Source organism: Coptis chinensis, chromosome 9, assembly GCF_015680905.1.
Source record: "Coptis chinensis isolate HL-2020 chromosome 9, ASM1568090v1, whole genome shotgun sequence".
Classification (NCBI taxonomy): Eukaryota; Viridiplantae; Streptophyta; class Magnoliopsida; order Ranunculales; family Ranunculaceae; genus Coptis; species Coptis chinensis.
Genome location: NC_141464.1, coordinates 5,119,540 through 5,132,530, shown reverse-complemented (window position 1 = coordinate 5,132,530; position 12,991 = coordinate 5,119,540).

Genomic DNA, 12,991 nt, shown 5'->3' with positions numbered 1-12,991 from the left:
GAAAAAACGTATCATCAAGCCCACTTCAAATAAAATCCAACTTGTCGTGATTTAGTATGTTGCCATGGTCTTTTAAGAGAAACGGGTGCTACTTGTTTTAAAAGTTCGGACTCAGACCTCGTTATAAAGAAGATGAACAGTTTGCATAAAAGAGAGGGAATTTGTGGGCATACAAGCTAATCCTACAAAACCACCATATTTTAACGATATCACCTGATGATGATTTAAAGCTTTAGGTAGGGAGAGGGCATGCCTTTTCGGCATGAATTTCAGCATTCATATTCATAGCTGAGTCTACGAAAAGAGGGACCAGCCTCATCGTGGTGATTAGAGACAATTTAGTTGTCAGAAAATTAGGTTAGTACATTGTTAGGCACATACACAATGAAACCAACTAACATCTTTTTCGATTGGCCGGGTGCGGAGATTCAACTTTTTTTTCCTGTCTTTTACTGTATTACACCACGACGCACGACTTGTTAACGAGATCAAAGCCATGACATCATTTGACATTGAAAAATGTCAACTTTTCATCATACTTATTATGGAAATTGTATTAGTGGGGTGCATTTAGCAACTTCGTTGAGATTATACATTTGGATCTGGATGCAATGTGAGAAGACATCACCTCAGAAAAGCAATCATGTCGAAGATTATAATAAACGTTGAGACCTAGCAATCCAATGGTGGTAACAGTTGGTTGTTATGTTGAAAGTTCTTGATGGTTGATACCGAAGAAGTTGATACCAACTCTTGCCGTCCAAACTTCGACGAAATATATAGACACGGGGAAAAGGTTAAGATCTTGGGCCTATAGAATGTAGAGGCCCAGTAGAAACGGAAAGTCCAATAGTAGCTTAGCTGCAAATTTATTAGGGGTGCTCGAAGTGAGAATAAATCCTAATTTTTTTAGATAATAGAATGAGATGATATACGGGTCGGTTTTGGGTTGGGTTTTAGCGATTTCAGTTTGGGTTTTACTATTTGCGGTTTTATCGGTTACGGTTCTCAATGGTTTTAGTATGAGAATTATAGAACCCAACCCAAAACTATCAAAACCCACGGTTTTTTATCGGTTTCGGTTCTAATTCGGGTATTTATTATTTATTATGATTATTAAACAATTTCAATCATTTAAACACTAAAACTTGTTTTTATTTTTATTTTTTTCTTTTCCTACATGATAATATTTTATGTATAATTAGTGATGTATCAACAATCATATTTACATCAATCTATGAACATATATCAATCATACACGTTAAAACATTTACCATTCATGTGATAATTTCAAGATTTGATATAAAAATTAAAATAATCAAATATCTAACCCCAAAAATTTGATTTTTTTTTTACGTGCATACACATATATTTGTTTCCTTGTATTAACTCGATCGTGTACACGTGAAATTACATATATTTGTTACGCAATCACATATATTTGTTACCTTGATATATTTTACGTGCATACACATATATTTGTACACGTGTATTAACTCGCATTTTAAATCGAACATGCAAGTACATGCGTCTTACAATTACATGTCATCACTAATTTTTAACATGAACACTATATATTGGTTTATAATAAGTGCGTGTACCACAATATATCAAGCATGTGTATCATATTTAAATATACACATTCATTTATAAGTTAATAAATATAAAATGTATTAGTTAAATCATAATATACACGTTGACATTATTATTAACATCTATGATACACTTGTTTAACGTATTGTTATAAAATATACATTTAACAACACACATTTACTATTATGCTATACATATTTAATAGACTTTTACACGTAAAAAACATATTTTATATTATAATGTATGATTTTGATTATCTTAAATGTAATATAATACTAAGTTTTATATATCGAAATCATAATAATCGGTTCCGTTTTCAGTTTGGGTACCCACGGGCTTTTTACTATTTGGTTCTACGGTTTTGGTTATTTATCGGTTCGGTTCTTAATGACCCATTTTAAATGGGTCTAATTTTTTAAGACCCAGAACCAGAATATTCAGTTTCGATTCCGGTTCGGTTCCAGGTAATTGGGTACCCATTGACACCCCTTGAAAATACATTTGGAATAGTTATGGTTTTTCCAAGAACATTTAGAATAGGGCTTGAAACTTGTCCATTTCTTTGTGTGGTAGACTGAGTACAATATTTGCTCCTTCAGTACTACCATCATACTTATTATCTAGGAACAATATGATAATATCGTTCGAATCACTAACATCCTCCTCACTCTGGGAAATTGCATTAATCTCCAAACTAGGCGCCAACACAAATTTCCCTTTAGCTAAACAGCTAGTCAAACAATTCCATTTAGATGTGTGATAACCACAAATTTGGTAAACAAATACAATATTAATGCATAAACACTAATACCTAATCTAACAAACACGTGTTAACCTATACTAGAATAATGAGTTTTCCCGGCAGCGGCGTCATTTGATAACCACGAATTTAATAAACACAATATTAATGCGTGAACATTAATACCTAATCTAACAAACACGCGTTAACCTATACTAGAATAATGAGTTTCCCTGGTAGCGTCGCCATTTGATAACCATGAATTTAATAGACACAATATTAATGCGTGAACACTAATACCTAATCTAGCGGGATGACTTAAATTTTCACTAAATAGTAGAGCGGGAATGAACCTGAGAAAGCTCAATTTTTTACATTCACACTACGATGGCTATTGGGTTAGACTATGACGGCTAATGGCCCTTGTTATTTTACGAAGGCTAATTCCCCCCAGTTGTGGATGTCGCTATTTGACCAAGGGCGGTGTCAGCATAGTCAGTAACTAGAGAGAACTGATTTTTATGGGACCACATGCTATTAAAGGATGAAAATTTTCTTTGAAGAAAAGTGCATTGTTTATGTATTATTATGTCATAGGACTCATAATCCTTTTATATGCACATAGGGGCTTGAACGTGAGTGCTTGATATTAGTAGCTTAGGGACTCTGTCCTTTAGTGCATGCCATTAGTACTTATTGTACATATATTTTTTCCTGAGAAGTATATAGTTGTAGTAGACATGGTTATAAGTGGTACCTGAAAGAAACATGTGCACTTGTAAATTTGGAAGTTTGCTATTAAAACTTACTGGATAAGTACATTACTTATTCAATGGCATGGGATGCGCAAAATGATAGAACATGGAGTCATGCACTATATAAATGCATATATAATGATGCACACACACAGGACGTACGTGCATGAGTACATGAATTTATATTTGCATTTATGTACACTTCACATGTTACACTTTAATATTTGCATGATATGTATGTCCTAATGCTAAATTATTATATGATATATATTAGATACACACATTGCATGCTAAATTCGATCATTTTCTTATTTGCGTGCATGTTTTTTATGAGATAACTATTTGCATATGATATGCAAGCTATTCATTTTTCCGCAATACACTAATATATCAATGATAGATTTTTAATTTTGGCATGAAATGCATAGTATGTTAAAAAGAAAAGTAGAAAGATGCCATTATCTTAACGTTGATTTTTTGTTTATTAATACCCTCGGTCTATATAAAGCAAGTGGTAAATGCATTTAATTTACGAATTGAATCCCTTGCTACACCATTATCAATTCAATAGGAATTATATTTTTAGATGTGATTAATATGATCCCTATGGATAAATTAATTGCATGCTAAAATTATTTTTTCCTATTGTCTATTCTTGAAAATAAAAATTCATGCATGACTAGTGGGAGTGTTTTCCCTTACGGATTCATTATCTCACGGTTACATTAATGAATTATGATGATGGTACACTTGACTGAAATATAGTTGACAGCCCCACGGTTTGTGCAATTATGTTTTAGTAGCAAAAGGAATGATAATGGAAATCATATTACTTGTATGTAAAATTGATGAGTCTAGTAGAACTTGCCTGATTAAGTTGAATAATTTTGATGCCCTACGGATAAGATATTGTTCATAAGTACTTGGTTTCCATTGCTTATATTTGTCTTAATGATACAATATTGAGGGTGTTGCATTTTTATTATATAAGCGGGAAATTGGTTTATTAAATTCCCAAAATCAATTTTAAATGCATTATAATAATTTTTGTGTATATGTAAATGTTCCAGATATGTCTCAATCAAATTTCAGTCCCTTAGCATCTATCTTGAAAGAGAACAAGTTAACTGGTCCTAATTATGTGGACTGGAAGCATAACATTAACATTATCTTGACTGCTAAAAGTTACAAATTCTTTCTCACTACCCCTTGTCCCCCTGAACTAGCAAACAATGCTAGTGCAAGGCTAAAAGATGAGTACAAAAAATGGCAAAAGGCCAATGAGATGTCCAAGTGTTATCTCCTGGCATCCATGTCAAACGTACTCTAGCACCAACACCAAAATTTTGGTACAACTATTGACATCATGACCAATTTGCAAGAGATGTTTGGCGAACAAAATCGCACTAAACGTCAGATTGCAATGGCAAACTTGATGAATACAAAAATGGATGATGGGACTCAAGTTAGGGAGCATATCCTTAAAATGATTAGCTATGCCAATGAGTTGGAGATCCTAGGCGTTGAAATAGACGCCAATTCTCATGTTGATGCTATTCTTCAATCTTTGCCAGTTTCATTTAATCAGTTTAAGTTGAACTACAACATGAACAATATGGATCTGACACTGCCAGAGTTAATGAACTCTTTGCAGCAGGCTGAAGACTTAGTTAAGGTTAAGCCAAGTGTAATGGTCTCAGAAAATGTTGGTGTTTCCAAGCCTAAGCTGAAAGGCAAAGGCAAGTGGAAAAAGGGTAAAAAGTTTGCCCTTGGGGCAAAAGGGGGAGTGGAGAAGAATTCAGGGGCTAAAGCAAAAGGTAATTGTTACCATTGTGAAAAACCTGATCATTGGAAGCGGAACTGTAGAGAGTATCTGGCTATGAAACAAAAACAAGAAGAAGGTATGCAATCCTTTATTCTTGAAACCAAAGAGTTGGTTTTTCCTTCTAACACCTGTTATGTGGAATAAGAGGCCACTAACTACTTTTGTAAAATGTTATAGGAGTTTTAGGGGAAAAAAGGATGAATGAAGAAAAGGTGTACCAGGAACTAGGGACAGAGGCAAAGGTTGCTACAATATCAATAGAAGTTTAGCATTATAAAAGAAATTGTTGGTTTTAGAAGACTATTATTATGTTCCAGGGATAAGGAGAAATTTGGTTTTTGTTTTTGCACTTTATAAGTCAGAATATAATATTCTATTTCATTTTATTCAAAAGTTGTAATCAAATTAAATAGAAAGTTTATTGCCTCTGGTATTTTGGAAAATGGTCTCTATTTATTTTCTTCTATGCTAAAAATAAATGATACTGATATTTGTAATTCATCATAAGTTATTACCTCAAAAGAGGATATTTTCTTCAGTTAATCCAACAAACTTGTGGCACTTAAGACTTGGTCAAATAAGATTGATAGTTTGGGTGAAAGATGGGATTTTAAGTTCACTCCCTTTATAATCTTCCTCAACTTGTAATCTTACTTAGAAGGAGAGATGACTAAAAGATCTTTTAAAGTAAAGGGTCAAGAGCCACATAGTTGATGGAGTTAGTACATATAGATGTACATGGGCCTATAAATGTGAAAACAAAAGGTAACTTAATGCAAAATATGATTTTGTTTCAATTAAGTCCACCAAGAACTCTACAACAAAAATAGATTGCAAACAGAAGGAACATAACCTTATGGGGTATGGTTTTGGACTATGGTGAGTTATTCAAACTCTCCCTATATTTTTTTTGAGATAAGCCTTAGAAATGTCAACAGATATTCCTATTTATGTTCAATCTAGATTAACTTATAATTTAGATAAAATTTCCATGTAAAGTTCAGAGTTTATCTAAACCTACTCCGGTACTTCATCGTAGTGGGAGGACAATTAGTCCTCATGAAAAGTTAACCCTATTATTAAGGGAAACTTTATATGTTATATCAGATGACAAGGATGTAGGTCCTATAAACTACAAAGAAACAATTTCTGACATTGATTTGAGTAAATGGATTGAATCAATAAGATGAGAAATGGAGTCCATATATTCCAACAATGTCTGGGAACTTGTTGATCCATTGCCAAATATTAAGCCTATTAAGAATAAGTAGTTATTCAAAAGTTAAAGAGGAGCTGTTAGAAAGGTAGAGATTTTTAATGCGAGACTGGTGGAGAAAATGTTTACTCAAAAAAAGAGGGTATCGATTATGAGAGAACTTTTTCGCCAGTAGCCATGAAAAGTCCATTAGAGTCCTTCTAGTGATTGCTGTTCATTATGAATATATGATTTGGCAAATGGATGTAAAGACTGCGTTTTAGAACCTGGAGGGTTTACTGTTCCTACAAGCTTCAAGAAGTTGGAATGTAATCTTTGATTAAACAATCAAATCATTTGATTTTGATCAATGTGAGAAAGAACCTTGTGTTTTACAAGAAGGTTGAAGGTAACATGGCAAAGTTTTTGGTCTCATGCATATATATATGATACACTATTCATCATAAATGATATAATCTACAAAAACCAAACACTAAATATTGTTATATGATTATGAATACCTTTTTATAGATAATATGGGTCTTAGAATAGTTGCTAAATGGTTTTGAAGGCCAGTGGGAGATTGTTTGGATATTTGGCCTTTACAAAGCCAATGAACATTTATTATTTGTACATGATTATTATATACACAAATCTTATTATTATGCATATGGGTGAACTAATATCATATGATGAAACCATAAGTTCCATAGGTAATATAATTAGAACAATCAAGCATATGAAGAGTCATGTATGGCAGATTTGATTGTATCTATTTACCTAGAATGCTCACAGTTAGGGGTGAAGTCGGACGCTTCACTTATAAGACTGTAATATACATAACTGTTATATGATAGGATGATGATATCTCAATTATTTGAGTATGACTCTAAGTTTGTATATTGGTGTAGTCATATGACTAACACTGAGGAGATCAAAGTGAGAACATACTATAAATTCGCTGTTAAGGTTAGTGTGCAAATCTCACTCTACCAATTAATCCCTAGACTTGAGGAATTTTGAAAATTCATTGTGTCTCAAATTTATTACTTTGAGACCTTAAAAAGTAATGTCTATTTATATACTAGACTTGACATTTTGGGTAATGAATGTAGGATGTCTTGAATCATGAATTCTAATAAAGGATCCACCACTCTATGGAGTTATGTATTAAAAAATTGTGACATAACTAATTGAGCTCAAACCCAACTGGTATAAGAAATAGTTTCTTAATGCTCAATTGATGTTAATTGTCACATTGGGTCAATTAGACATGGGTGAGACAGTGAAGAACAAATTCCCAATGGTCTAATTGTGAATACAAGTAAGGTGGAGGGACTTAGATATAATTAATGGTAGGAAATGACTTTCTTGAAAGTTTTAGGGGCCTTATTGTAAATATGGATTTGCTAATGGGCACTTTCCATATTAAAGAGATATATATTAAAAGTGTTTTAGTATATCAAGTACAAGTACTTGTATGACAAGGACTTGTCCTCTTAAGATAAGACTTGGAATCCTAAGTGGATCCCACTACACACACAATTACGTATTCTCAAAGTTTCTCTTTATAAGAGAATGACTTTTTGGTGGAAGGAACCATTAGTTTTTCCAGGAAAAGTACAACTAAAAGTAGGAGAAAAGCAAAAGTGTTTTGTGTTGTGTTGTGTGGTGAATACTACTAGAAGGCTGAAGACTAAGTGATTTGGATTTAGCTTTGGAAAGTTTCTATTTACTGTTAATATCCAATTCCAGCTTTGAATGTTTTTTTCTTTGAATTCCTTTTTGATCAATAATAGATTAGCATGTTAAAGATAAGGATTAAAGTAATCCTAACAATAGATTCACTCAATGTTCGTTCTCTCAAGTGCAGCGGGCACTTATATTCCTCACATACTCATATGACGTCCAAAGGAACCGGGGTTGATTGATCACGCTTGCCACTTACTATCACATCATCCTATTCCTAATCGAGCTAGAGGTATTTTATTTAGGAGTTATTGGGCTAGGGTGATGGTTTAGAAAGAAAAAGAAAGAGAAAACAAAATCTGATAAGTCGAGAAACTGGGTCTTCAAGATACTTGTAACCAGAGAAGAACCTCGTTTTGTTCTTTTGCTTCCGAATTGTGAACATTCTTTTAACCCTTTGGCTTTGTGACTCCATATGATTTTGAATTTTAGGAGTTCTAACTTTGCTTTTGTTTCTTTTTGTTTTTGATATCGTCTCCTTTTGATTTTGAACTTTTGGGAGATTCGATTTTTGACTCCTTTGGAATTTTGGAGTTTTGGTTTTGGATGGGTCTTTCTTTTCTTTTATTCTCTTTCTTTTCTTTTTCTTTTTGAAGCAAATAACTGTTCTGTTTTGGTATAAGGTTTTCTCTTCACTTTTTCTGATAACCATCAAGTTCTCAACTCATCAGCTAGGTAAGCTTTTTATTGTGTGTTGTGATGGGTTAGGAATTATTGGTGAAGAATAAAAGGCTTTTAGAAAGGGTGAAGGCTCAAGAGGGGTAACTAGAGGAAAACTATATTTTTGGGGTTTTAACGTTTCTTTGGCTATAACGATCCAAAAAGGGCCTAAATTCCTTCATAGGATATGGCGTGGTGATCAAGCAAGTAGATGTGTGGTCTTTCTATCCGTACATCTTTTGTGTCATTACTCAATAATCATTCAGATGAGGCTTTTGGCAAGATTCTCATAGGATATGGAACTTAATTATTCTAACATTGGCTTCGGAAACTCACTGTTATATACAAACAAATGCTGATGCATGTCATTCGTGAAAAGATGCAGAAACTATTGTACATATATTAGTCTAAGTACGAAGAACAAGTCTTTACTCTATTGCTATTGATAAAACGATAAAATTGAATATAACTCTACTTACGAATAAAATGATAAACTTCTAAACGCAAGTAAAACAATTTCTTTATACAAAGACAATTCTTATCAAAAATTTCTACTCTCGATACTATTGAAATAGAGTTGGAATAGAAGATTCGTTCCACTCCTAGTTCTTTAGGATTCGATGTTTTCTACGACTATCAATCCTACCAAAGTCAATGAGAGTTTTACGAAGGGAATTATACTACGATGTGAATTCTAAGAACAAGATACGCTAATTCAAACTACGGAAATGCAATGGAATACTAAGGTTTGAATTTAGATAAATAATTAGTGGGGATTGAATTCACCTTGAATCCAACTTAATAAACTAGCATAGATTGTTGTAATCCAATTCTTACGTTCTTACGGTAAGAATTGGTCATTCTAATCCCTAATCAATCATGACAATCTCTACTAAACAATGACTAGTATGTGAGGAAGTCCAACCCATTCTCATGGCGAATCAACGACCTTCTAGAGTGGAATAGACTCTTACAACGATTCTACACTACACAATCAAGTTTTCATCAAACCTCTCTAATGGAGGTTTAGCCTTGATTCATCAAACTATCATTTCCATATGAAATTGAATTACACATAATATAAAGATTCTAACTTTATTAAATTCAACTAAACAATAATTGAAATCTAAATTAACAACTAAGAAATCATTAAATAACAAGAATTGAAATTAGATCTAAGCAAATTTAAATAACAAAAATCGAAATTATCAAGAACTAACTATTTTATTTATCTAATGAATGATAAACAATGGTTCCAATAACTAATCTAAAACAAGGAATGAAACTAATTAATGGAATGAAAACTAATTAATTAACTAATTCAAAACTCAAAACTAGATCTAAAATATTCTCTAATGGCTATCTTCTATCCTAAGCTAATTGATACTTAAGAGCTAAGTCATGTGTGTGGAAATGGAGGAGACCAGATCCACATTTTCGTGCATGGGCTGAGGGTCCATGTTTTGGGCCAAAAAATCGAGCCCAAAACCTAATTTCTTCAGTCCACAGTGCCCTTTTCAGCTGGCTTTGACTTCAACAGGATTTTCATCCACTTTTGCCCCTCTGATTGTGTCAAGGTTTGGACCATTGGAAAGCTCTTTCCGATCCGGTCGTTTTGACATAAGGTACACCCAATTCTAAGGCCTGAGTCCAAAGATACGGTCTTCGAAAGTTGTACTGACTTTTGTGTGTTGTTTCTGCTCGTGTTGACTCTGACTTTTCAGCTTATGACCGGGCTTTACAAAGGCTTTTTCTCCTTGAATCTTGACCTTTAACCACAGAACTTCTTAGCAACCAACCCTTGCTCCTTTATATTGCCAAAGTGGCACATTTCTGCACATAATTGACTTCAATCCCTGAAATACATAAAAGCACGTAATTAGCATTAAATCTTATTTATTACTCGCATAATTAGTCTAAAAGTATTATTGTTAATGGGTTAAAACTACAATTTTGTGCTCTTATCAAACCACCCCCAAACAGCATTTTGCTTGTCCTCAAACAAATATGAGAAATTAGCATAAGTGACCAAAAATGGAGTTCTAACTAATCTCGTTCCACCGAGTGCGATTGCATTGACCATATGCAACAAGGCCTTAAACCACTAGGAATTCCCTAGTGGACGAGTTATAGCCTCGTGAGAGTTTTCTAGTGAAGGTACTCACAAACTTCATCTATACTACAATGACTCAGAAATAAAACTATTGTTTCCTTATCTATGTCTAAATTATCTATACATCTCACTAGCAATGAATACAGAATAATCAAGTCGAAACCTAAGCTAATATATGCATAATCATCAATCATCTATGCATAAACATATATACAATGAGTAATACTATGAGATGTACTAGCAGGTTCGTTTATGAAAACTTGGAATAGCGTCCTTAAGTAGGTCCTCACATAAATATCAAGACAAAAACCACTCTGATTTTTCCGCTCAAGTTTCGCTACTCCAATGTGCAGTGGGCACACTTTACCTTACAATCTCAATGACACACAAGGAAGTCGGAGTCGATCAAACACATCTGCCACTTACTATCACACTAACCTATTCCTAATTGAGCTAGAGGTTTTTATTAGGTGTTGCGGGGGTTAGGAGATGGTTTAAGAAGGAAGGAAATGGATATTCAAAAAGGACAAGTCTGAGATAATAGAGGCTTCATATTATGTAACTAGAGAAACCCTTGTTCTTTATTTTTGCTTATACACTTTGTTTCCATCCTTAGCCATATTTTTTTTTCTTTTTCTTTGGCTTTTGACTCCTTGATTCTATTTTTGGAGTTCTAACTCTTTATTTTATTTTTTATTATTATTTTTTTATTTGGATGGAAACTTACTTTTCTCATCTGAAGTGACTAACAAATTCTTGATTTCAAAGGTTCTTCTCTTTTCTATTCTTCATCTTTATTCTCAGATATATTCAAAAAATTGGGTAGGTTGATTTTTTTTTTTTTTTTTTTTTGTAACAGGGTAAAGGATTTGCGGTTTATGAAAGGCTAAAGAAAGGCTCAGAGGGGCGACTAGTGGAGAATAATTCATAGGTTTGAATTTCTGGCTATATCGATCCAAAGAGGGCCTAAATTCTCGCTTAGGATATGGTATAGTGATCAAGCAAGTGGACGTGTAATTTCTCTATCCGGATTTTACTTCTCCCTTGTGTCATTTCTCAAATGTTTCACTCACTGGAAAGGGAACCAACAAAAAATTGACTACAGACGAATCTATGAGGACCTTTTTATGGGCGATAGGGAGTGACTTAACTTAAGTCATTCATATGATCTTGTGCTCCACTTTTGCGCTTTTAGTTAAACTTTTAGTTTGGTATATAAGCTTATCTCCTCTTCTTCTTTTTTCTTTCTAATTCGGGTAAAATCCATCGTTGATTACAGTGAATGTTCTGAATTGGAGAGGCTCTTTCCTTCCAGTCTGGGGTAAAATCCTCTGCCGCTTAACTGTGAGAGTTTTTAGGTCTAGATCATAAGGCTTGTATCGTTCCCTCTCTTCTATCAAGTTCTTATCTTCAATGGAGTCGGCATCCACTCCTCCTCAACCATCCACTCCTCCTCAACCATTCCGCTGGAGCTCTCTTTTTCAAAACGACAAATCATCTTTGGCATCTTCTAACTCTGTTTTAGAACCTTGCACTCTAGCTTTTGAAGAGGGGGCTGCAGTGGTACCCCAAGACATTATTGATGTGGGTATTGCTGAATGGGAAGATGTGTTAATTGGATTCTTCCTGGATAAAAGGATGAGTTTTCCCTTTGTAAAGAATGCTTTAGAGAAAGCCTGGAAGTTAAAAGGTTCCATGGATATTACTACAGATAGGGACTTGTTTTATATAAGTTCTCTGCTTTTGAAGATAAGCAAGCTGTCCTTGAAGGTGGTCCTATATTTATCGTGGGAAAGATCTTTGTTGTTATGCCATGGTCACCGGAGGAGGAAAACCAAAGGAACAACGTTTCAACAGTGCCAATCTGGGCAAAACTCTCAAAAGTTCTAAAAGAACTATGGACAAAGAAAGGACTATCTTTCCTAGCTAGTCTTATTGGGGGTCCTCTCTATATGGATGGAGCAACATCAATGAAGAGAAGGCTCGACTTTGCGAAAGTCTGTGTTACAATTCCTTTGACTTTGATTTTCCAACCTCGATTAAATTGAAGATACGGGGCAAACATGTTTTTGTCGACGTGGAGTACCCTTGGAAACCCCCGTCGTGTTCTAGATGTTGTAGGTTTGGACACCCAACAGTTAGATGCCCAGCAGCTCCTACTCAAGTGTGGGTTCCCAGAACAAGTCTGATCCGAGAACAAAATCCATCTGCGGCTGCTCCAACTACCCGTCCAAGCTTGCAAATTGTTGAAACTCTGAACTATAGTGTCCCAGTTGGGTCTGACGATATATCTACAGTCAATGATGCAGTAGTCACTAGGGAATCTCCTAGTACTGCAAGGACTTCAACATGACCTCCTACC